The following is a 24,972-nucleotide window of genomic DNA, read 5'->3' as shown; positions in this document are numbered from 1 at the left end:
GAGTTATCTACCAGTAGTATAAAACCCTTCAAGTTAAGGCAGTTTTCTCAGCCATGAAGATAATATAATGTGGTATCTATGCAGGTCACTCTGTCAATACAAGTAGGTCTAGAATTGCCGCTCCCTGCCTCTCTGGGCCGCAGGTTTGAACCAGATCACCTCTAAAGTTCTTCCTATAAAATACACTTCATAAATCCATCAGTCTTTAAATAATATACCTCTCAGTTGTAACCTATACAAAACTGAGCCAACCCAACAAATCACACTTGCTTGTATCAGTATATTTCACAGATAATGGATAGAAACACACAAACCTAAAAAGAAAACTATTAAAATGTATAATTTGCTCTGTTGCACACTTAAAAATAAAAAGGGGTATCTTTATGACTTCAAGTGGGGTACTCTTTCTTAAATAAGACATAATTTCTCTCCTTTGAAATTTAAAACTTTGTGCAATAAAACAAACTTTTAAAAAGTATAATGATAAATCACACAGAGGAAAAAATCAGTAAGAAAACCAAGTAAACCAAAAAAGAACAATTTAGAAATAGAAAAAAAATGGGCAATAAACTGAAAGTAAAACTTCAGCAGCCAATAATTCCATGAAAAGACATTCAGTGAGATACCAACCACATTCATCAAACTGGATATCATTTTAAAATCTTAAAACCCTAGTCTCTGTAAGTATATGGAACAACTAAAAGCCTCACTCACATACAGAGACAGTGTAAATACATGTATCACTTAGAAGAGCATTTAAAATTATTTAGTGAAGTGGGAGAGCTATAATAACTGTGGTAGGCAGAATAAAAGCCTTGCCAAAGTTGGCATTAACCAAACATGGCCTAATCCCCAGACCCTGTAAATAAATTACCTTACAAAACAAAGGGGAATTAAAGTTGCAGACAGAATTAAGTTTGCTAGTAACTGACCTTAAAATAGAGACATTACCCCATATTATTCAGATGGGCCCCAATGTATTCACCATGGTTCTTAAAAGCGGAGGACAGACTGAGGAAGACAGTTAGACGGAGCTGTGACAGTAGAATAATAAGAGAGATAAAGTATTGCTGACTCTGAACACAGAGGAAGGAGACCACAATCCAAAGAATGTGAGCACTCTCTAGACGTGTAAAAGGCAGGAAATGAATTCCCCCGTACAGATTCTGTAAGAAAAACAGCTCTGTCAACCTGGATTTTAGCCCACTGAAATTCATGTCAGAATTCTAATCTCCATAAGACTAAGATAATAAATTTGTGTTGTTTTAAGCCAGCAGGTTTGAGGTAGTTTGTTTTTAACAACAACAGAAAGTTAATAAATGACCCAGCAATTCTACTCCTAGGGAAATTCCCTCACCTTCCTTCTTACAAAATCGTAAGAACGTTCAAGACAAGATTATTCAGAACTGAAATTCTGGAAACAGTCTAAATGTTCATCAAGATAAGAATGGATATATAAACACTGTCATGATTTATATAATAGAATACTACACAGTAATTAATATAAAGGACCGAGAGCTATATAAATCAACATGGATGCATCTTAAAACTTATGGTAAATGAATAAAAATAATAAACTAAAGCATGGTTTCTATAAAATACCATCTGTATAGGGTTAAAAACATAGAAAGTGATATGATGATGTATGGGGATAAATAATGCAGTAGTTAAAGAGTAAGTAATGGTGGGAATGATAAACACTATACTCAGGATAGTGGCTACCTCTGTGGACTGAATTGGACAGACACTTCAAGTATGTCTTGAATGCTTTATTTTATAAAAAAAAAAAAAAAAAGTTCTAAGGAAAATAAGGCAAAACACAAAGATCTGACAATTATATAGTGAACAGATGACAATTACATGTATCATACATATTTTCTGTATTCTGAAACATTTCATAAATTTAAAAAACATGTTTCAATGATGTATTTTTTATCTGTCCACTGGCAAGCAGAGAAACTGATTCTTCTCAAGCTCACAGAAAATGATCTCACCCAAGGAAGTATGCATCCCTATTAACTTGCCAGTTAAAAGACAAAAATACCAAAAAGCAAATATCAATATTTGACCCAATTTTTGTAACCTTCCAAATGTACACTGAAGCAGGCATATTTTTATTTTTCCTTTTATTTTAAGCAATTTCATTTTAACATCTGAAAGTCAAGAAGTAATTCACATTGGGAAGATTTCTTCTCTGCCTCCAAACAGGCACACCCAGGTGTGAAGAGATCTATTTCCAAGTGGGTATTTATGAAACAGACCATAATAAGAATGCTGTCACCTTTCAGACAAAAAAGAAAGATGGCTCATTTAGAAACACAACGCTGAAATAAATTGTTAAATGATAAAATAACATTCTACTTAGCGTCATCAAAATCCTACATCAATAAGGATAAATAAGCCTATTAGCTAAAGACAAAATATCGAGGAAAAACATAAATCTACTACTGTGGTTTAATATTTTTCCTTTATTATTTACACTCCTAACACACACATTTCCATTCCTATTTTTCTCTTTTTTAAGTGGCAATGTCTGTCTAGTGCCTCAAGGGTATTATGAGAAGATTAGGAGATAACCATTATTTTTCTTGAGAAAATGTAAAACATGAGGGGGGTTTCCACTTTGACTACTTTTCTTCCTGATGTTTGGATGGCATCACTGATTCAGTGGACATGAGTCTGAGCAAACTCCGGGAGATTGTGAAGGACAGGGAAGGTTGGCGTGCTGCAGTTCAGGTCGCAAAGAGTCGGACACAACTGAGCTACCGAACAACAACCACCTCCTGAACTGGAAAACTTTAACTGTTTCTCTAGGAAGCATTCATAACTTAAAATATAGAAACCAAATTGTTCTTGCTAGAAGAAAAAAATAAGCACAAGAAAAATCTAAGAATAATGTATAAATACATGACAGGTAAACCATAAGAACAGTTTTGCCACCTACTGTTATTCAAATAAAGCTTACTTAATCTCTTAAACAAGCCAAGGTCCCTTTCTTTTAAACCTGAGAAAACTAAATTAATTATATTTAGTCGTGGGTGACACACAATTTAATATCTGTGCCTGCCAATATACCAACCACAACGTAAAAGGCAATAGTAGCAGCTCCAAAGAAAAACAGTTGTTTTCCTGACTGGTCAAGCCTAAATCCAATTAAATTTATGCTTCAATCAATTCTGAAGATCAAAAATGAAGACTTGTCATATTATTTATGCCTAAAATAAAAGATAAACATAGTATTCCAGTTTAGATTATTTCATCTTTTTTTCTTTCCTGTTTCTTTTTCTCCAATAGTTCAGCATGAAGACCCTTTGGTTGGTGAATCAACATTCCTACATATCATCTACATGCCTCTTCTCCAGAGAAATATCATCTGTTGTTCCACTCACTTCTTATGAGAGATATTCCTTCTCTCACTAGGATCATTTTCTCTTTAAGCACCTACTTCTATTCCTTCTAAGTTAACTGCCTTAAACTTAATACAATAGGTGTCTCTAAATCCATCTGAGCTGCTCTTCTTTCCTTTAGAGGAAACTAATTCCCCACTGACCTCTGATGGATCACCTCTACCTGAACACAACCTCTGTGAAAAGCTCAAATCCATTCTATTAATGAGTAAATGATAAGCATTTAAAAGATGTTCTCTACACTGAGATATACCTCTGTAAGTTCTATTTATTGGTTTATTTCATTAAGTCTTCAGTGAGTGATCCAGCATCCCTCTGTTATGTTATATAGTCACTCTATTATTTGAATACTACCAAGTTTCCTTCAAATCTTAATTAAAGGCCCTCTGTTCACTCAAATAAGCCTTAATGCCTTGGGCCCCATAATTATGCATAGCTCTCACCACCAATTGGTGCTAACCTAATCTATGGCTGGCATATGCTTACAGAATACACTGGTAAATTTGAAATAGCGCAGCCTTCACCAGCTCAGTCTATCCAAAAACACACTGCTGCATCCAAAGTCATTACATCAACCTGGTCTATTACTTGAAATTACTTATCTCCATGTGAAATTATCTTGCTTAGTCAATGCTTTCTCTTGAGTGTACATCTCCTACTGTCAGATCACAAACTCCATAAAAGTAAAAATGAGGTCTAATTCACAGGAACCAGAAGAAAGTGCCTGGCTTAGGATAGACAGCCTACATATACTATTAACTGTTCAAATAAAATCCATCTAAAATCTGCTTCTCAAAAATTTTCACCTGACAAACATATTTGGGATCACTTAGTGACCTAAATCTTACAACGCCTAAGTGCTAGTCACAAATTGTGGAAACACAAAAGTAGTGAAACTTAGTCTTTGTGAACAGGAAGGCTTCCCAGAGTTGGTGAGGACAAGCTAAGCCCTGAAGGAGGAACAGGAAAATGCCATTCAAAATAATTATTTATAATAAACACACTACTGCAATGTCTTTCATTTTTTTAGACTTCGGGAGGTTTGAGACTTCAAGGAGGTTAGGAGAAGCATCAGAGGTACAATAAACAAAACTGTGAGCATTCTGGAAGAAATGGATGGTCTTGAAACTGCTGGTCAATTGCCTGGGGTGACGGCTGAGGAGAAGATAAGGAGAGGAAGGGCAAGGAGTGATATTGGGAGTTAAGAGGACAGATCATGAATAGGAGGGCAGTGGGAACCTCTGAAAAGATTTTAACAAGAGTAGGACATAATCGGAGAAGGCAATGGCACCCCACTCCAGTACTCTTGCCTGGAAAATCCCATGGACGGAGGAGCCTGGTAGGCTGCAGTCCATGGGGTCTCTAAGAGTCGGACATGACTGAGCGACTTCACTTTTCACTTTCATGCATTGGAGAAGGAAATGGCAACCCACTCCAGTGTTCTTGCCTGGAGAATCCCAGGGACAGGGGAGCCTGGTGGGCTGCCGTCCCTGGGGTCATAGAGTCGGACACGACTGAAGCTACTTAGCAGCAGCAGCAATAGGACATAATCGGGTTAACATTTAGAAAAAAGGAATTTGGCAGTCTCAAATGGTTCATATTTCAGAGGCAGGAATGACGGGAGCAGGAAGACTGGCTAAGAAGCTGCTGCTGCTGCTAAGTCGCTTCAGTCGTGTCCGACTCTGTGCGACCCCACAGACGGCAGCCCACCAGGCTCCTCCATCCATGGGATTTTCCAGGCAAGAACACTGGAGTGGGGTGCCACTGCCTTCTCCTGGAAGAAGCTGCTACAGGATCCCAAATAAAACATGAAGGGAAACTGAGACAATGGGAGTGGGGTTGGACCAGAGAGAATGCAGCACAGGGGTACTCAAGGAGGTAGGACCCATAGGGCTAAGTGATAAAAGGGATGAGTGAAAGCAGAGGTCAAACATGACCCCCAAGGTTTCTGATTCGGTGATCCAAAAGGAGGTCCCCACCACAGAAATCAGAAATAAGAAATGAGGAAAAGGAACTCAGCAGTCTTTACTTTCCCCGAACTGAGGTAAGGAAATACATCAATATGTCAATGATTCCCTCTGAAAACTGGTATTTAAGATGATTTTATCTCCTTTAGCCTTCTTATTTCCAAATTTTCTAAAATAAAACACGCATTATTCACAATCAGGAAATGTTATTTCTGATTTTTTCAATAAAATTGCTTTTATTATTTTATTTATTTACTCCCCACTAAAGGGTCTAAAAGTCATTAAAATCAAAACTAAGTGTGACATGTAGATAGATGTAGAGGATTGGAGAGAGTTTCAGTGTTGTTTGTTGTTGTTGTTTTTTTTTATAAATGTACCCAATAACAGAAGACTCTACCAGGTGAGCCATGACAACCTGGGCTTTTCTCTCCTTCTAATGAGATTATCTGCTACATGTCATAGAAATTTTGTGTAATGTCTTCTGTTAAAATATATCATGCCCAGCCACACTCTGCACCAAATTAATAGGTAAAATAAAAGGGGTATTCACTTCCCATAAACTTATTAGCTTGCTTTCAATTTTTACTTAATTAGAGCAAGCTATCTTACATACTTAACATCTTGACATGGTAATTCAAAAGGATTCTGCCATTCTTGTCAATAAACAACTTACAGAACATGCTATCTTCATAAACAGGGTGACCACAAGAATCATATAGATTTCTCAAAAGTGTCTTAATGTAGTCAGCTGTGTGGTAAGTGTTAACAAGTAGCATAACTCCATCTTCTGATTCCTCCGGGAATTTCTTCTCCAGGCTTTAGAAAGAATTATTATTGTCCAAACTGCAAATATGCCACTGCAGAGATTTATTCACTCAACAATAGTTCTGCTGCTGCTGCTGCTGCTGCTGCTGCTAAGTCACTTCAGTCATGTCCGACTCTGTGCGATCCCATAGACGGCAGCCAACCAGGCTCCCCCCATCCCTGGGATTCTCCAGGCAAGAACACTGGAGTGGGTTGCCATTCCCTTCTCCAATTCATGAAAGTAAAAAGTGAAAGTGAAGACGCTCAGTCATGTCCGACTCTCAAGAGACCCCATGGACCGCGGCCTACCAGGCTCCTCCGTCCATGGGATTGTCCAGGCAAGAGTACTGGAGTGGGATGCCATTGCCTTCTCCACAACAACAGGTCTAGGAACATGGGATACACCAGTTTACAAAAGATGAGGGGAATAAAACTCCCTAGCTTCATGGAGCTTACATTCGGGTGAGAAAGTAACAGTGGGCAGAGTTTTGGAAGCATCTCCACGAGATTACTATAAATCTAAAGTGGTTCAAATTGTATGGGTTCCAAAGAGTGGAACTGAAGGACCCCAGGAGGACCAAATAGGCCTAACAACTAAATCCAGTGCTTCAGAGCATGCTGCTGATATAATGGAAGATTTTAAGGGAAAAGTTTTGCCTCTTCACCTTGGTATAATGTTTGCTGCCATTGGATAACTCCACAGACTTGCGAGCAGGAAGAACTGGAATCACAAAATGTGTACATACAATTGAATACTCTTGACCTGCCAAGTTTACATTTAAAGTAAATGCTAAGTTTACATTTAAAGTAAAAACGTAGCAAATAAGTAATATGATTAAGTCATAAGTGAGAGAACACAGATACGGTAAACTAGAGCCCAGAATAGAGGTCAAGTTCAGGAATCAATCCTGGTTCGACCATTGAGTTGTGTCTTGGAACAGCTACTTATTGAGCCTCAGTCTCTAATCTGTAAAAGGAGGGCACTTAAGTAGATCTCTAACCAAGTCTGTTTCTGTATAGTTTTCCCTTTCTATAGGATACTTTTAATAGAACAAGTTTTCTATATGATAATCTTACACTTATACGAAAGTAGACGCTGTCTAGAATTTTACATCATTAACTGTTGGATTCTTCACAATAATTACTAATTCTGTATTTCTTGACCTTTGGGCTGTAATGTTTTGTATTATACAACTTCCTGGGTGGCTCAAACAGTAAAGGATCTGCCTGCAATGCAAGAGGCCCGGGTTCAATCCCTGGGTCAGGAAGATTCCCTAGAGAAAGGAATGGCAACCCACTCCAGGATTCTTGTCTGGAGAATCCCAAGACCGGAGGAGCCTGGAGGGCTACACTCCATGGGGTCACAAAGAATTGAACATGACTGAGCAACTAATACTGACCTGCCAAACTCTCTGGGAGGAGGTTTGACTGAGTTTCACTTCAAGGAAAGTAAAAGCAGCTCTCTGTGGTTGAGATGAGTGGTCTTGGAAGGCAAGATGAAAGATATTACTCTGATCTGAGATGAGCTGGTCCAGAAAGAACAAAAACAACATGGTCAGTTGTCACTTCTGCTCAAAGCAGAGAAACAGTTATGGGATGAACAGAATTCTAATTCCCTTGTATGATGAAGATAGGACAACAAAATTCTATGTGATGATATTGACCTCATCCCAGTAACAAGAGCTGTTGCTATAACAAGTTGGGGCAGCACATAAGACTTCAATGAACTTAATCTTCAAACATGTATTTTTTGGGTAGGGAGAAGAACCTCAGGGAGTAAGAAAGAATTGCTACAGTGGGTGTGTGTGAAAGTTGCTCAGTCAAATCTGACTCTTTGCGACCCCATGGACTATACAGTCCATGGAATTCTCCAGGCCAGGATACTGAAGTGGGTAGCCTTTCCCTTCTCGAGGAGATCTTCCCAACCCAGGGATCAAACCCAGGTCTCCCCAACTGCAGGCAGATTCTTCACTAGCTGAGCCCCAAGGGAAGTCCCTGGGGGGGATTACTCTGCTCCAGTTGACTATTTTGGAAGCAACTTATATTTTGGATAGAGTTTCATTGGGTCAAATTAAGTCACTTCTTTAGGCCAAAGGAAGACACTTCTAATCCCTTCCATATCTCCTAAAATATGCTCACAAGGAGTGGGGAAATAGGGATTCTTCATCATCCTAAAACAATGAAGGACTAGTATCAATTCATTAAATTAAGAACCAAGGAAAATCAGGAGTAAATGAACTGATACGGTGTCGTAGGCCCTATCCAATATGTGCCTCCTGTATTCCAAACACTACTTACATAGATATTTATAAATATTATGTGATATCACCTCTAAGAGTCATCTAAAAAGAATAATATAAATGAACTTATTTATAAAACAGAAACAGAGTCACAGACTTAGAGAGCTAGCTTATGGTTACCAACCAGGGGGAAAAGCACGGGAGAGGGACAGATCGACAGCTTGGGATCGACATGCACACACTGCTACACTTAAAATGGACAACAAGCATGATCTACTGTACAGCACAAGGAAGCCAGCCTAATTCTCTTTAATAACCTAAATGGGAAAAGAATTTGAGAAAGAATAGATACATGTATAACTAAATCACTCTGCTGTATGCCTGAAATTAACACAATATTATCAATCAACTATGCTTCAATATACATGTTCTCAAAATTTTTAAAGAGAGCAAAACTTAGAGATGCTTGATTCAACATTTAAAAAAAATGAAATCTATGCGGCAAGTATTTAAAAACAATATATTAGAACTTGACCAAGACGGTGGTTATTTCGGCTTGGTAAGAAGGAAATGACACAAGTAACTAAAAAGAAAGGATCTATGAAAGCGCAAAGAGGTAAAAGATGAGCTCCAGTTCCACACCACCCCCATCCCCGGTCCCACACTATTCTGAGAACCCTAAAGTAGACACGCCACTAGAAAATACAAACGCCAGCAGTTGAACATCTTACATGATGAATTAGACTGTCTCAATATCTAGACCACAAGTACCCTGGTGTGTTGAAAATTGCTCTATTTATTCAGAGCTGTTAGTCCTGCCCTGGACTTAATATTCCTTTCTGAATACCAAAGTTTTAAAGTATTTACTATGCAAAATTTCCTGCCCAACTGAAGCAGCAGCTCAGGAAGTAGAGCTCTGCCTGTGGGCTCTGAAGGGTGTTTCAGACTCTCTGCACCTGGGATCAAAGGCAGGATTTTCAGATAACTTTAAAGCCTTTGCTAGAACATTCAGGAAATGTTCAAGGTTTTTAAATTTATCACCAGACGTGGGGGAAAAGACTTTTTTCAAATAGATAATTTTTCCACAGTCCTGAAAGTGCTTTTTAACAAACCATAATCACCTCACTCAGATGCACTGCAACTAGCAAGGGAACGATACAGTTTACTTTTGAAAGGACTCTGCAAAATACTCATTACCAAACAATAGAAGTTATGCTTAGGCAGGGCCCTTGGTTCAATTTTAAAATGCTTGAAGGCTAATATGGCTTGCTAATCAGAGCACACAACGTCTCACCAGCTGAAGAACCTTGTTTTCATAGTGGCTGGTTTATTCTAAAGACAACTGCTGCTCATTGAGAATTTTTTGTGTGTGAAGGGACACAAAATCAAATTCCATTGTAGTCATTTAATTTAAAAAAAACTTACAAATTTGACTCCCCATTCAAAATATGAATGACTTCCAAATTAAATGCTGTTATCAACAGAACTGCTTTGTTTTAAATATGATATTACTCTTACAAGAGAAAATTTAAAGAACAGGATATATGTATATATGTCTATATATATATATTCAATGACATAGGCATATAGATTAAAATCTTTGGTACTGGGAAGAAAAAAATTAATGTTACTTTTTCAAAATATTGCATACCAAGCAGTAATATAAAAAAGCCTAAGTTATTATAATTAGGTGATAATTATAATAGTCACCTGGTGACTCAGATGGTAAAGAACCTGCCTGCAGTGTGATGTTGCTATCTGCACAGCTAAATAGTAGGAAAATCTTGAATAATCAAATATCTAAACATTATTACTAACAGTTTATCCTACATAATACAAAGTATTGATACACCTTGCTAATTTTGTTTACTTTAATTAAAATAATAATAAGGAGATGGAAGGAAATCTAGATCTAGCCAGAGTGACATAACTTATTCTAAGTTCTGGGGAAGAAAATATATAAGTTTCTTCTGATTTTGGTGTTCTCAAAGAAAAAAACTTCTAAAACAACTTATACACTGGTCTTCCAATCTTTAAAAATACAACAAAATTTATACCAATTAATCATTTCTTTAGAACAATTCTGTCTTTGAAGAAATCCAGGCCATTCCCTTGATGCCAACAATCCCTTGCCACCACTGGTTTTTCATCAGAGGACCCTCCCTGGCTGTGGGGGAAAAGGCCTGCATCCTGCCCTTAATTTATTCATGGACTGAGGTTAGTGGAGAAACTGGATTTCTCTGTGGTGCTCTATTAGTTTCCTAAGGTTATCATAAAAAATTATTACAAACTTGGTGTGCCTAAACAACAGAATTTCTTCTCCTACAGAAGCAAAATGCAAAGGAGAAAAGGAAAGATAACCCCATTTGAATGCAGAGTTCCAAAGAATAGCAAGGAGAGATAAGAAAGCCTTTCTAAGTGATCAAGGTAAAGAAATAAAGGAAAACAATAGAATGGGAAAGACTAAAGATACCAAGGGAATATTTCATGCAAAGATGGTCACAATAAAGGACAGAAATGGTATGGACCTAACAGAAGCAGAAGACATTAAGAAGAGGTGGCAAGAATACACAGAACAACTAAACAAAAAAGATCTTAATGACCTAGATAACCATGATGCTGTGATCACTGACCTAGAGCCAGGCATCCTATAATGTGAAGTCAAGCAGGCCTTAGGAAGCATCACTACGAACAAAGCTAGTGGAGGTGATGGAACTCCAGTTGAGCTCTTTCAAATCCTAAAAGATGATGCTGTGGAAAGTGCTGCACTCAATATGCCAGCAATTTTGGAAAACTCAGCAGTGGCCACAGGACTGGAAAAGGCCAGTTTTCATTCCAATCCCAAAGAAAGGCAATGCCAAAGAATGTTCAAACTACAACACAACTGCACTCATCTCATACGCTAGTAAAGTAATGCTCAAAATTCTCCAAGCAAGGCTTCAGTAGTAGTGAACCGAGAGCTTCCAGAAGTTCAAGCTGGATTTAGAAAAGGCAGAGGAACCAGAGATCAAATTGCCAACATTTGTTGGATCCAGAAAAAGCAAGAGAATTCCAGAAAAACATCTACTTCTGCTTCACTGACTACACCAAAGCCTTTGACTATGTAATCACAACAAACTATAGAAAATTCTTTGAGAGACAGGAATAGCAGACCACCTGACTTGCCTCCTGAGAAATCTGTATGCAGGTCAAGAAGCAAAAGTTAGAACCAGACATGGAACAACAGACTGGTTCCAATTTGGGAAAGGAGTACAACAAGGCTGTATATTGTCACCCTGCCTATTTAACTTATACACAGAGTACCTCATGAGAAATGCTGGGTTGGATGAAGCACAAGCTGGAATCAAGATTTCCAGGAGAAATATCAGTAACCTCAGATATGCAAATGACACCATTGTATGGCAGAAAGTGAAGAAGAACTAAAGAGCCTCTTGATGAAAGTGAAAGAGGAGAGTGAGAAAGCTGGCTTAAAACTCAACATTCAGAAAACCAAGATCATGGCATCCTGTCCCATCACTTCATGGCAAACAGATGTGGAAACAAAGGAAACAGTGACAGACTTTACTTTCTTAGGCTCCAAAATCACTGCAGATGGTGACTGCAGACATGAAATTAAAATATGCTTACTCCTTGGAAGGAAAGCTATGACCAACTTATACAGCATATTAAAAAGCAGAGACATTACTTTGCCAACAAAGTTCTGTCTAGTCAAAGCTATGGTGTTTCCAGTAGTCATGTATGGATGTGAGAGTTGGACTATAAAGAAAGCTGAGCCCCGAAGAATTGATGCTTTTGAACTGTGGTGTTGGAGAAGACTTTTGAGAGTTCCTTGGACAGGTACAGCAAGGAGATCAAACTAGTCCATCCTAAAGGAAATCAATGCTGAATATTCATTGGAAGGACTGATGTTGAAGCTGAAGCTCCAATACTTTGGCTACCTGATGCAAAGAACAGACTCATTAGAAAAGACCCTGATGCTGGGAAAGACAGAGAGCAGGAGAAGGGGATGACCAGGGATGAAGTGGTTGGATGGCATCACCAACTTGATTGACATGAGTTTGAACAAGATCCAGGAGTTGATGATGGACAAGGAAGCCTGGTATGCTTCAGTCCATGGGATCACAAAGATTCAGACATGACTGAGTGACAGAACTGAACTGACAGAAGTTCTGGAAGTCAAACGTCCAACAATTTCACTGGTCAAAATCAAGGTGTCAGCAGGACCCCAATCCTGCCAGAGGTTCTCAGAGAGGATGCATTTCTTGCCATTTCTGGTGGCTGTTGATATTCTTTGGCTTGTGGCAGCATCACTCCAGTCACTGGCCCCAAGGTCACATTGCTTTCTCCTTTTCCATATGTATCAAATGTCTCTCTGCCTCCCACTTAGGAGGATATATGTGAATGCATTTAGGGCCCACCTAGATAATACACAGTACTCTTGCCTGGAAAATCCCATGGACAGACGAGCCTAGTAGGCTGCGGTCCATGGGGTCACTAAGAGTTGGACACAACTGAGCGACTTCACTTTCAACTTTCACTTTCATGCATTGGAGAGGGAAATGGCAACCCACTCCAGTGTTCTTGCCTGGAGAATCCCAGGGACAGGGGAGCCTGGTGGGCTGCCGTCTATGGGGTCGCACAGAGTCGGACACGACTGAAGTGACAGCAGCAGCAGCAGCAGCAGCAAATACACAACAATCACAGTAGTCACAAATTCTTTAATCATATCTGCCACGACCCTTTTCTGCCATATAAGGTTGCACTCACAAGTTCCAAGTATAAGGAAGTCGGTGTCTAATGTGGTGCCATTATTCAGCCTACTATAGGTGTCTCATACAATCCAATATATAACAAAACAGCTGGTAAAACTTGCCAATTTACTTCTCTGTGACTCTCCAAAAATGAAAAAGAATAGCAAAACACAGTATGTGTGGATTGTAAGTGAAGCATTAGATGTTTCATAATTTCTTGATGCTGGGGGATGAAATAAAATGTCATAAAAGTAAAAATTACAATGGCATTATGATGATATCTGATAAAATTAAATATTTAATATTCATAAGCATACTTTTCACTCTAAAATACATCATTTGTTGTTAAATTTTAAGCACATCTATCTAGTTTAGAAATTGAAGATTACTAGAACTGCTAGTAAATGCAGATACAATCATAACATTTATTTGCTGGGACTCTACTACATCTCATACTAGAAATCATTATTCTAGAGTTCCAGAAAGAAGCGAATCAAGCACTCTGAACTGAGAGAGTCCCTAGTTTACATTCCAGCCTTGCCCCTGACAAAGTGAATGACTTCAGGCAAGTACTTATGTTCAATTTGCTGATCTGTGATGTGAGAGATGTCCCTAGAAGTTTCTTTGCCAATCAAGATTCATAATGAAATAGAACTGAGCCCTAAATTCTTTAGCTGGTGCAAGTGCAAAGTAATCCTATCTCTTTTGCTACCGGTTCCTAGAAAGTTTGTAGCCTGTCACTTTCTCTACTTCTTGGGCTTCTTTCAGCACTGTGTCTACCTGGGCCAAGAGCCCAAGTTTATAAAGGCAGGTACATGTGCACACACATGTACACAAAATAATAACAACATAAATAAACTGTATCAAAAGCTTCCCACCATTTTTTGACTCCTTTTTTCTCCCCCTCCCATCTCTATTCCACACTTCAATCTCAGATAAACCCAGGAACTCCAAACCCTCCTCACACTACTCTGCCATGCAGCTCTCATTCTGGCATCAGTGACAAGAAGAGGGCCCTTGAAAGGAGACAGGGAGAGGAAGGCATCATGGAGGTGAGAAGCCCCTGGTTTTCCCAGATCCCTTATCAAGATTGCAGACTAGGTTTCTCTTCCTAAAAGGGATTTTCACTTTTGTCAAACTGATAAGAAATTTTCTCCACCTTCTTACATATTAAATAAGGCTAATACTACCCACTTGGAAAGGCAGTGGTGAGAATTAAAAGAGAAAACATATGTAAACTAATTTTGCACTCTGCCAGGCACATATTACAAACTAAATATTTTTTGCATCATTATTTTTTTAAACTTTTAAAAAAATTTTGTTGAAGTATAATTTGTTTATAAAGTGTTAATTTCTGTTGTAAAGTGAGTCAGTTATACATATATATTCTTTTCATATTATTTTATTACTATTTTTAATACTACTACTATGCCACAGGGATTTAAATTAGATCTGCTTACATATAAACTATATGAGAATCTATAGTCAGTATTCTTAAATGGACTACAAAACTCACTGTAATCAGAATCATACTTTGAGTCAATGATATATTCTAAGGAGTTGTCATGCATAAAAACAAATGCCAATGAATTCCATTGTGAAAACAATCGTGCATAGCTATATTTTTAGTTTCTCAGAAAGGGCCTGATTTTCTTTTCCCTGGATTAACAAAATTCCTTCTAAAATCCCTAATGTAGCAAATAAAGAAAATATTTCTGGTTTTAGTCAAATATTATTTAGGTTGAGGGTGGGGTTGCACATGGAGATGAGACTGAGAACTAGAAACATAAATCTGATTCATAATTACCCTCAGTGTTTAAGAATGAGCGATAAGGTTGCTAACTAATACAGACAACTTACAATTGACCCTCTTTTTGTACGTTTTACCCAGCCTCTGTAACTAACTTCTGCCTTTTAGAGTCGTATCCAATTTCAACTGCCTCAAATAGTGCCATGCACGAGAATCTCTAAGCTATATTCAATCCATGCATTTTGATAGTGACAGATATAAGTACAGCTAATAGTAAAAATTAACCACTAGCTTCACTGGTTTTGATCCATCAGAGTTATAAAGGAATTTACATGGTCACCCAAAGGTTCATTTCTTTCCCAAGCAGCTCTTTAATAATACTTCTCAATTAATATATACTATGACATTAGTGAAAATAATAAGCTATCCAGCAGAATTAGGGATCAAGCAGATCAATTCTGTATTGCTCAGACACCTGGGAATTTAGTTTCTGAAATACCAAGCTTCTTGGTAAGGAGATCTGAACTTTAAAGCAGTCCCACAGCATGAACACAAAAAATACTGCGGTGCCAAGGAGCCAGCACGGTTATAGGAAACTTCCTTCCACAAGGCTATTCACACAATGGTTGTAATAGACCAATTCCAGGAGGGTGAACATTATAATTAAAGCTAAATTTTACTCTGTTGGCCCTGCCTGAAAAGAGGTACACAGGCATTTTAAAAAAATATGTGTATGTGTGTATGTATAGATAGATAGAGAGATAGATAGATAGATAGATTCACATACATACACATATAGCTACATGTGTATATATGTGTAAATATATATATATATACACACACAGAGAGACATGTAGATACAGATTTTTTAAAATAATAACTTCAAATAAGAAAACAGGAAAATAAAATGTAACACCACAGAAATGTTGTGTGCTTCCCATAGCAACTTCCAATAGCCAAATGGATTTCTCTGAGTAAGCGATATGAAAGCATTTAAAGAAACATGCTGTTTTCCCCTTTTTTTCTTACAATAACCATTTTTTCCACTTGCTATCTTTGGTTATCTGACTCAAGTGCCATTTGAAATGCAAAACAATCAACAAAAACTGAGCCCATTAACTCATTAAAAAGGTGTTCATATATACAGAATATACTAAGTGAAAAATGTTCAGATCTGCTGAATAACGTGTGTATCCTGTAATTGTAAAATTAAGCCCAGAGATAATAATCAGAAAAAAACAGACATCACATGCTGCTAAAAATAAGTTGATGCCAAAGCTTCCAGACTTAGCTCCTAAGGCTCCCTAAAGTGACAAGAAGTCATGCTGTTTCTAGTTTCTAGTCATGGATATTTGACAAGTCTTCTCATATGTCACCCAGAATATCACCACCACTTAACTAAAAGCCCAGTGGATTTTTTTCTTAAGAGAGTGACATGAGGAATGAACAGCTCTAAATATATTATGAGGTTCTGACATGTCCAAAGACTACAATTATTTTCTGTGATTAATCCTGCTTTTTACTGACATGCCATGGGTAATTATGGGAGAATTTGTTCTTCTTTAAGCCAGAGTTCACATCTCTGTTGGTTTTGTTGTTGTTGTTCATTTCCAAAGTAGTTTATGACAAAAGCTTAAGGATGATGAGTTGGGGGTGGGGAGCAGAAGTTTGAATGAAGATTTGCTTTCCCTATCACACAGACCACTCATACAGTCTGCTTCCATGGTGAGCATTTGCATCTATGTTTCAGACCAGAGGACCCAGTTAGGCCAGGACTCAAAGTTCACAGGCAGCTGATTTAATTTTGAGAGCTATTTTAAAAGACTGTTAGCAAACATAAAATTGAATAAAAAATACAGTCACCTTATTCAGGGGAGGGGGAACAGGGCACATTGGGATTCTGATATAAAGAAACAATATCATTTGGAAAAATTATTCCTCATTGTAACTCTTACATGATCCACCTCAATAAAAACTGATTCAGGCTAAACTCTTCATTTTATGGATAAGAAAACTAAGACTTCACGGTCCAAAGAACTCAGTCAAGGTCATTGAATGATTCTATGATGTTTTCTGAATAATCTTACTTGAAAAAATACATTGTCTTTGGGAAGAGATTATTAAATTCTTATACTTAATTTGGAAGGTGATAATAAATTTTTTGATCCCCTACATAGAATACAGCTGAAAACTTTGATCACAACTTTTGAGTATACTCAGATATGACAAAATATTTTGCCTATTATTCCTCATATTACTACAATCTTATGAGAGTTTCTAAACACTTTGAATATAGTTATATTTTGCTTCTTTAGTTAGCAATTTGGAGACTGCTGTGGATTTTGGAAGCTACTAATTGTCTGAAGAAAAGAGAAATAACGTCACTGGGACACATTAGCACACTGAAGGCAAGAAAAAGCCCTTAATTGCTGTGACTTGGGAGCAAAGAAAGGAAAGCAAATGAACAGGCAATACAGAATTTTTCAAAAGAGGCGTGTGAAGGTGTTAGAGAATGGAACACATTCAAATCACTTCTTAAGTCTCTAATTACCACCTGGCCCAAGGAACAAGCAGTGATTCTCCATAATCTATCTCTTGCCATTTGCTGAAATAGCTCTTAAGGACTTGACATCAGCCTCTTCTCTGCCTAGAACAAATTGGGGGTTTGTCTTAAATTTTGACACAAATTAACTACCATTACATCATAATTTTTAAATTCCGTATTGCTCAGATTGAAAGACCAAAAACGAGTAAGCATAATAGCCTGCCTAGATCTGCTTTCATTGAGGAGAGGGTATAAAGTCCTTTGCTAGGATTAAGCCATTCACTGCCTTATGATGGTAGTGTTTGATTTCACTTTCCTCCCTTGCTTATACATCAGAGTCCTTTCCTTCTCTGGGATGACAAAGCTTTGGCCCAGGAGGGACATTTACTAGTCCTTTTCTATCTTCAAAAGATGCTTTCTATAACTGACTTTAGAAAGTAGTTCAATAGTATACACTGTACCTCCCACTCCATCCCACAAGTGGTCTGGTAAAAATAAATGAAGGTTAAGACTTCTTCATTTTTTTCCTAGGTAGGAAAGAAGCAACCTCCAAATTTTCTAGAAACCAAGGAATTCTGATTAATGCTACTAGGCTAGTTTTTCAACCATAACATTCTGATTCTCAGCAGACTGTGGATATCTAACCAACAATCAAACAGTGCTATTAGTTATCAATAAATTAAGTTCATAAGAACAAGTATTGAGAAACAGCATTATCACTGCTCCATTTTTAAAGCAGAGTCCACCTTAAAAAAGAAAACTGAAACAGATATTAAGTATTTTTCTTTATATGTGCCATCGAAAATACCAAAATGCAAACTTCTCCAGTTTTGTTTTGTTTATAAACTGACATACAGATCTTCCTGAACATACAATGGGGCTACATCTTGATGAATACAATGCAAGTTTAAAACATGGTAAGTTGAAAAAGCATTTAACTCCCTAACCTACCAAACATCATAGCTTACCCTACCCTACTTTAAACATGCTCAGAACACTTGCATTAGCCTACAGTTGGGAAAAATCATACAACATGAAGCCTATTTTATTTAAAAAAATAAAAATTATTGAATATCTCATGTAACTTGCTGAATACTGTACTGAAAGTGTGGGAACAGAATGGTTGTAAGTGGATCAGTTGTTTGCCCTCATGATTTTATGGATGACTGGGAACTGAGGGTCACTGCCGCTGTCCAGCACCAGGAGAGTATAGCATACTGCATATCGCTAGTCTAGGAAAAGATCAAAACTCAAAATTCAAAGTATGGTTTCTACTGAACACATATCTGTTTCACAGCATGGTAAAGTCAAAAAATAAAAAATCAAGCCATTGTTAAGTCAGGGGCTGTCTCCATTTGAAAGGTTTAAGTGCTTGTGTTATTTTTTCTCTAGTTAGAAAGGACAGGGGGAGAAATAAGCTCTGGACCCAGATAAGGAAACAAATGCAACAGTATTGTTTCTGGAAGAATAGCCTCTGAAATTCTTCATCTCATGTTAAAAGGGCAAGGAAGCAATGAGGAGGGGAACAAAGAAGGGAAAGAAAAAAGAAGGAATGGAGGGAGGAATAAAAGGGATAGGGAAGAGAATCAAGACTCAGAAGCATTAATTATAAGGGAGAGAGGTATGGCACATCAGGCCCATTAAGAAGATTTTGACTTAACTTCCATTATTTAGATGAAACATGCCATTCAGCTCCGTGAATAAGCCTGTCCTGTGTGTAGTCAAATCTAAGTGCATTTCAGTCTGCAGAGACCTTGGAGAAGAATTCTTCAGATGCACTGCTTCTATTCCAACAAATCTGCACACACTTGATTTGGTTCTTGTAATCACGTGGCTACCCTAAGTCAGTCCTGTGAAGTAATTCTAGAAAAGCTTCATATGGCTTGGAGATTTCCAACTCTGTTGGAGCCAGAACCAAAGTAATTAAGACCTCAGAGTTCATGCAATTCCAGTCAGTCACTCAGTTCAGCCACTCAGTCATTTCTGACTCTTTCCAACACCACGGATTGCAGCACGCCAGGTCTCCCTGTCCATCACCAATTCCGGGAGTTTACTCAAACTCATGTCCATTGAGTCAGTGATGCCATCCAACCATCTCATTATCTGTAGTCCCCTTCTCCTCCTGCCTTCAATCTTTCCCACATCAGGGTCTTTTAAAATGAGTCAGTTCTTCACATCAGTAGCCAAATTATTGGAGATTCGGCTTCAGCATCAGTCCTTCCAATGAATATTCAGGACTGATTTCCTTTAGGATGGACTGGTTGGATCTCCTTGCAGTCCAAGGGACTCTCAAAAGTCTTCTCCAACACCACAGTTCAAAAGTATCAGTTCTTCAGTGCTCAGCTTTCTTTATGGTCCAACTCTCAAATCCATACATGACTACTGGAAAAACCAAAGCTTTGACTAGACGGACTTCTGTTGACAAAGTAATATCTCTGCTTTTTAATATGCCATCTAGGTTGGTATAACTTTTCTTCCAAGGAGCAAGCATCTTTTAATTTCATGTCTTCAGTCACCATCTGCAGTGATTTTGGAGCCCCAAAGATAAAGTCTCTCACTGTTTCCCCATCTATTTGCCGTGAAGTGATGAGACCAGATGTCATGATCTTCGTTTTCTGAATGTTGAGTTTTAAGCCAGCTTTTTCACTCTCCTCTTTCACTTTCATCAAGAGGCTCTTTGGTTCTTCTTCACTTTCTGTCATAAGGGTGGTGTCATCTGTACATCTGAGGTTATTGGTATTTCTCCTGGAAATCTTGATTCCAGCTTGTGCTTCATCCAGCTCAGCATTTCTCATGATGTACTCTGCATATAAGTTAAATAAGCAGGGTGACAATATACAGCCTTGACATACTCCCTTTCCTATTTGGAACCAGTCTGTTGCTCCATGTCCAGTTCTAACTGTTGCTTCTTGACCTGCATACAAATTCTTAGGAGGAAGGCAACGTGGTCTGGTATTCATATCTCTTGAAGAATTTTCCACAGTTTGTTGTGATCCACACGGTGAAAGGCTTTGGCATACTCAATAAAGCAGAAGTAGTTGTTTTTCTGGAACTCTTTGCTTTTCCGATGATTCAACATATGTTGGCAATTTGATCTCTGGCTTCTCTGCCTTTTCTAAATCCAGCTTGAACATCTGGAAGTTCACAGTTCATGTACTGTTGAAGCCTGGCTTGGAGAATTTTGAGCATTACTTTACTGGCATGTCATATGAGTGCAATTGTGCAGTAGTTTAAGCACTCTTTACCATTGCCTTTCTTTGGAACTGTAATGAAAACTGACCTTTTCCAGTCCTGTGGCCACTGCCGAGCTACCCAAATTTGCTGGCAAATTGAGTGCAGCACTTCCACAGCATCATCTTTTAGGATTTGAAATAGCCCAACTGGAATTCCATCACCTCCACTGGCTTTGTTCGTAGTAATGCCTCCTAAGGCCCACTTGACTTTGCACTCAAGGATGCCTGGCTCTAGGTCAGTGATGACAGCAGCAGGGTTATCTGGGTCATTAAAATATTTGTGTATAGTTCTGTGTATTCTTGCCACCTCTTCTTAATATCTTCTGCTTCTGTTAGGTCCATACCATTTCTATCCTTTATTGATCCCATCTTTGCATGAAAAGTTCTCTTGGTATCTCTCATTTTCATGAAGAGATATCCATTGTTTTCCTCTATTGTTTTCCTCTATTTCTTTGCACTGATCACTGAGGAAGGCTTTCTTATCTCTCCTTGCTATTCTTTGGGACTCTGCATTCAAATGGGTATATCTTTCTTTTTCTCCTTTGTTTTTCACTACTCTTCTTTTCACAGTTATTTGTAAGACCTCTTCAGACTGCCATTTTGCCTTTTTGCATTTCTTTTTCATGGGGATGGTCTTTATCACTGCCTCCTGTACAATGTCACGAACCTCCGGCCATAGTTCCTCAGGCACTCTGTCTATCAGATCTAATCCCTTGAATCTATTTCTCACTTCCACTGTATAATCGTAAGGGATTTGATTTAGGTCATACCTGAATGGTCTAGTGGTTTCCCCTCCTTTCTTCAATTTCAGTCTGAATTTGTCAATAAGGAGTTCACGATCTGAGTCAGTCAGTTCCTGGTCTTGTTTTTGCTGACTGTATAGAGCTTCTCCATCTTTGGCTGCAAAGAACATAATCAACCTAACTTCAATATTGACCATCTGGTGATGTCCATGTGTAGAGTCTTCTCCTGTGTTGTTGGAAAAGGGTGTTTGCTATGACCAGTGCGTTCTCTTAGCAAAACTCTATTACCCTTTGCCCTGCTTCATTCTGTACTCCAAGGCCTAATTTGCCTGTTACTCCAGGTAATTCTTGACTTCCTACTTTTATATTCCAGTCCCCTATAATGAAAAGGACTTGCAGGCCTTCATAAAACAGTTCAACTTCAGCTTCAGCCAAGGTCCAGAGACAAAATGATTTTTTCCATAGCATACTCAACAACAGGTGGCGCTAGTTCAGTTCATTCGCTCAGTGGTGTCCGACTCTGCGATCCCATGAACCGCAGCATGCCAGGCCTCTCTGTCCATCACCAACTCCTGGAGTCCACCCAAACCTATGTCCATTGAGTCAGTGATGCCATTCAACCATCTTATCCTCTGTTTTCCCCTTCTCCTCCTGCCCTCAATCTTTCCCAGCATCAGGGTCTTTTCCAATGAGTCAGTTCTTCACATCGGCTGGTCAAAGTACTGGAGTTTCAGCTTCAACATCAGTCCTTCCAATGAACACCCGGGACTGATATCCTTTAGGATGGACTGGTTGGATCTCCTTGCAGTCCAAGGGACTCGCAAGAGTCTTCTCCAACACCACAGTTCAAAAGCATCAATTCTTCGGCACTCACCTTTCTTTATAGTCCAACTCTCATATCCATACATGGCCACTGGAAAAACCATAGCCGTGACTAGATGGACCTTTGCTGGCAAAGTAATGTCTCTGCTCTTTAACATGCTAAGTTGGTCATAACTTTCCTTCCAACAGGTGGCGCTAGTGGTAAAAAACAAAACAAAACAAAACCCACCTGCCAGTGCAGGAGACCTAAGAGCTAAGGGTTCAATCCCTGGATCAGGAAAATCCCCTGGAGAAGGGCATAGCAGCCCACTCTAGTATTCTTGTCTGGAAAATTCCATGGACAGCAGAGCCTGGCAGGCTATAGTCCATGGGGTCCCAAAGAGTCAGACACAACTGAAGCAACTTAGCACACATGCACACATAGTCAACAATACACCATTTCTGCTAAGTGCTCTAAAATAGGTTTGGGGCCCCTATTAAATGTTTCTTGGTAACTTGCTGCTGCTGCTGCTGCTGCTGCTAAGTTGCTTCAGTCGTGTCCGACTCTGTGCGACTCCATAGACGACAGCCCACCAGGCTCCCCTGTCCCTGGGATTCTCCAGGCAAGAACACTGGAGTGGGTTGCCATTTCCTTCTCCAGTGCATGAAAGTGAAAAGTGAAAATGAAGTCGCTCAGTCGTGTCTGACTCCTAGTGATCTCATGGACCGCAGCCTACCAGGCTCCTCCGTCCATGGGATTTTCCAGACAAGAGTACTGGAGTGGGGTGCCATTGCCTTCTCCACATGGTCACTTGATAATAAACCTATCCCTGTAATATACCCAGTGATTTTCCAGCCCATTCTCTGAGGTACTGGAGGTACTAGGGGCAAAGATACAAGTGTCCTAGAATTCTGGCAGAATGGTAGGCACTGGCTTGAATTAGCTTGTGGTGGTTGGATGCTAAGAACTAACTTCTCTCATTGTATTCTAATTGCTCAAGAAAGAAAAAATGTTCTGTACAACTTTATTTTTCACTAAAAGTGAAAATAAAGCTTCAGATTAGTAGCAATCTCAATCATTCACTAAATTTCTAAAACGTGTTTTATAATACAGTTTATTTTGAAAATGCACCAAAACCATCTTTAAGATGTGTAAAGTACATGGGAATCATAAGCAAGAAAATGAGCAACTATGATAATCAAATTTTAGATAGAATAAAAAATACAGTTAAAATCATAAACTTAGGGCTTCTGAGAAAACAGATTACTAGAATAACTAAAAGAATGGTTTCAAAATTAGTTTCCACTTTACTTGCATGAAGTCTGATGTTCTGGCCTGTGCAGTTCCCGTGTGTTTAAATATTAGCTATAGCAAGTGATGTTAATAAATATGTAACCTGGAAAAAATTACACATGAAGCTATTAGCTCTGATCAACAGGTTACCCAAATTACCGATATTTCATCAGATTAGTCATTGGATGCTTTGAAAATCAGCGAGAATAAGATTCTCACTTAATGGTCTTAAGCAGGGAAACTTCGAACTAAAAACAATATAAAGAATGGGGTTTATTCTGTTCAGTTGCTATCTAGTGAGTGTCTACCACATGACAGGCTTCTCTGTGCTTCACTATCTCCTGGAGTTTGCTCAGATTCACATCCATTGAGTCAGTGATGCTATCTAACCATCTCATTCTCTGCCACTCCCTTCTCCATTTGCCTTCCATCTTTCCCAGCATCAAGGTCTTTTCCAGTGAGTCAGCTCTTCGCACAGAGCCGGACACGATTGAAGTGACTTAGCAGCAGCAGCAGCAGCAGCTCTTTGCATCAGGTGGCCAAAGTATTGGAGTTTCAACATATGTTCTTCCAATGAATATTCACGGTTAAATTCCTTTAGGATTGACCAGTTTGATCTCCTTGCTGTCCAAGGGATTCTCTTTTCCAACATCACAGTTCGAAAGCATCAGTTCTTTGACACTCAGCTTTCTTTCTAGTCCAGCTCTCATATCAGTACATAATTACTGGAAAAATGACAATTTTAACTATACAGACCTTTGTCAGCAAAGTGATGTCTCTGCTTTTAATATGCTGTCTAGCTTTGTCACAGCTTTCTTTCCTGGTCTGAATGTTTGTGTTCCTCCAAAATTCATGTGTTGATATCCTAACCCCCAAGATGATGGTATTAGGAGGCAGGGCCTTTTAGAGGTAATTAGATCAAGAAGTTAAGAGGCTTTACAAATGAGATTAGTGCCCTTATGAAAGAGACCCCTGAGAGATCCATAGCCCCTTCTACCACAAGCCCTCACCAGACACAGAATTCGCCAGCTCCTTGGATTTTCCAGCCCCTAGAACTATGAGAAATAAACATGTTTACAAGCAACCAAGATGTGGTATTTTGTTACAGTAGCCTGAACACAGTAAGACAGGGTTAATAAACTAAAGCAAGCCGCACAGGGGGGTACCCTGGACAATGCGAATACCTGGAAAAAGAGAGAGGTGAGGAAGACACTAGTAAGGTTGCCAAATTTAGCAAATAATAATAATACAGGATGCCCAAATAAATTAAATTCTCAAATAAAAAATATTTTCAATATAAATATGTCCATGAAATATTTGGGACATAATTGCAATGAAAAAACTAATTTGTTGATATGACGAAATTCCAACTTAATTGAGAATCCTCTATTTTGTCTGGCACGGGGGAAGAGGAACATAAACTTACAGATCATATGA

Source organism: Muntiacus reevesi, chromosome 6 (assembly GCF_963930625.1).
Source record: "Muntiacus reevesi chromosome 6, mMunRee1.1, whole genome shotgun sequence".
Taxonomy (NCBI): Eukaryota; Metazoa; Chordata; class Mammalia; order Artiodactyla; family Cervidae; genus Muntiacus; species Muntiacus reevesi.
This window is presented reverse-complemented; position numbering follows the sequence as displayed.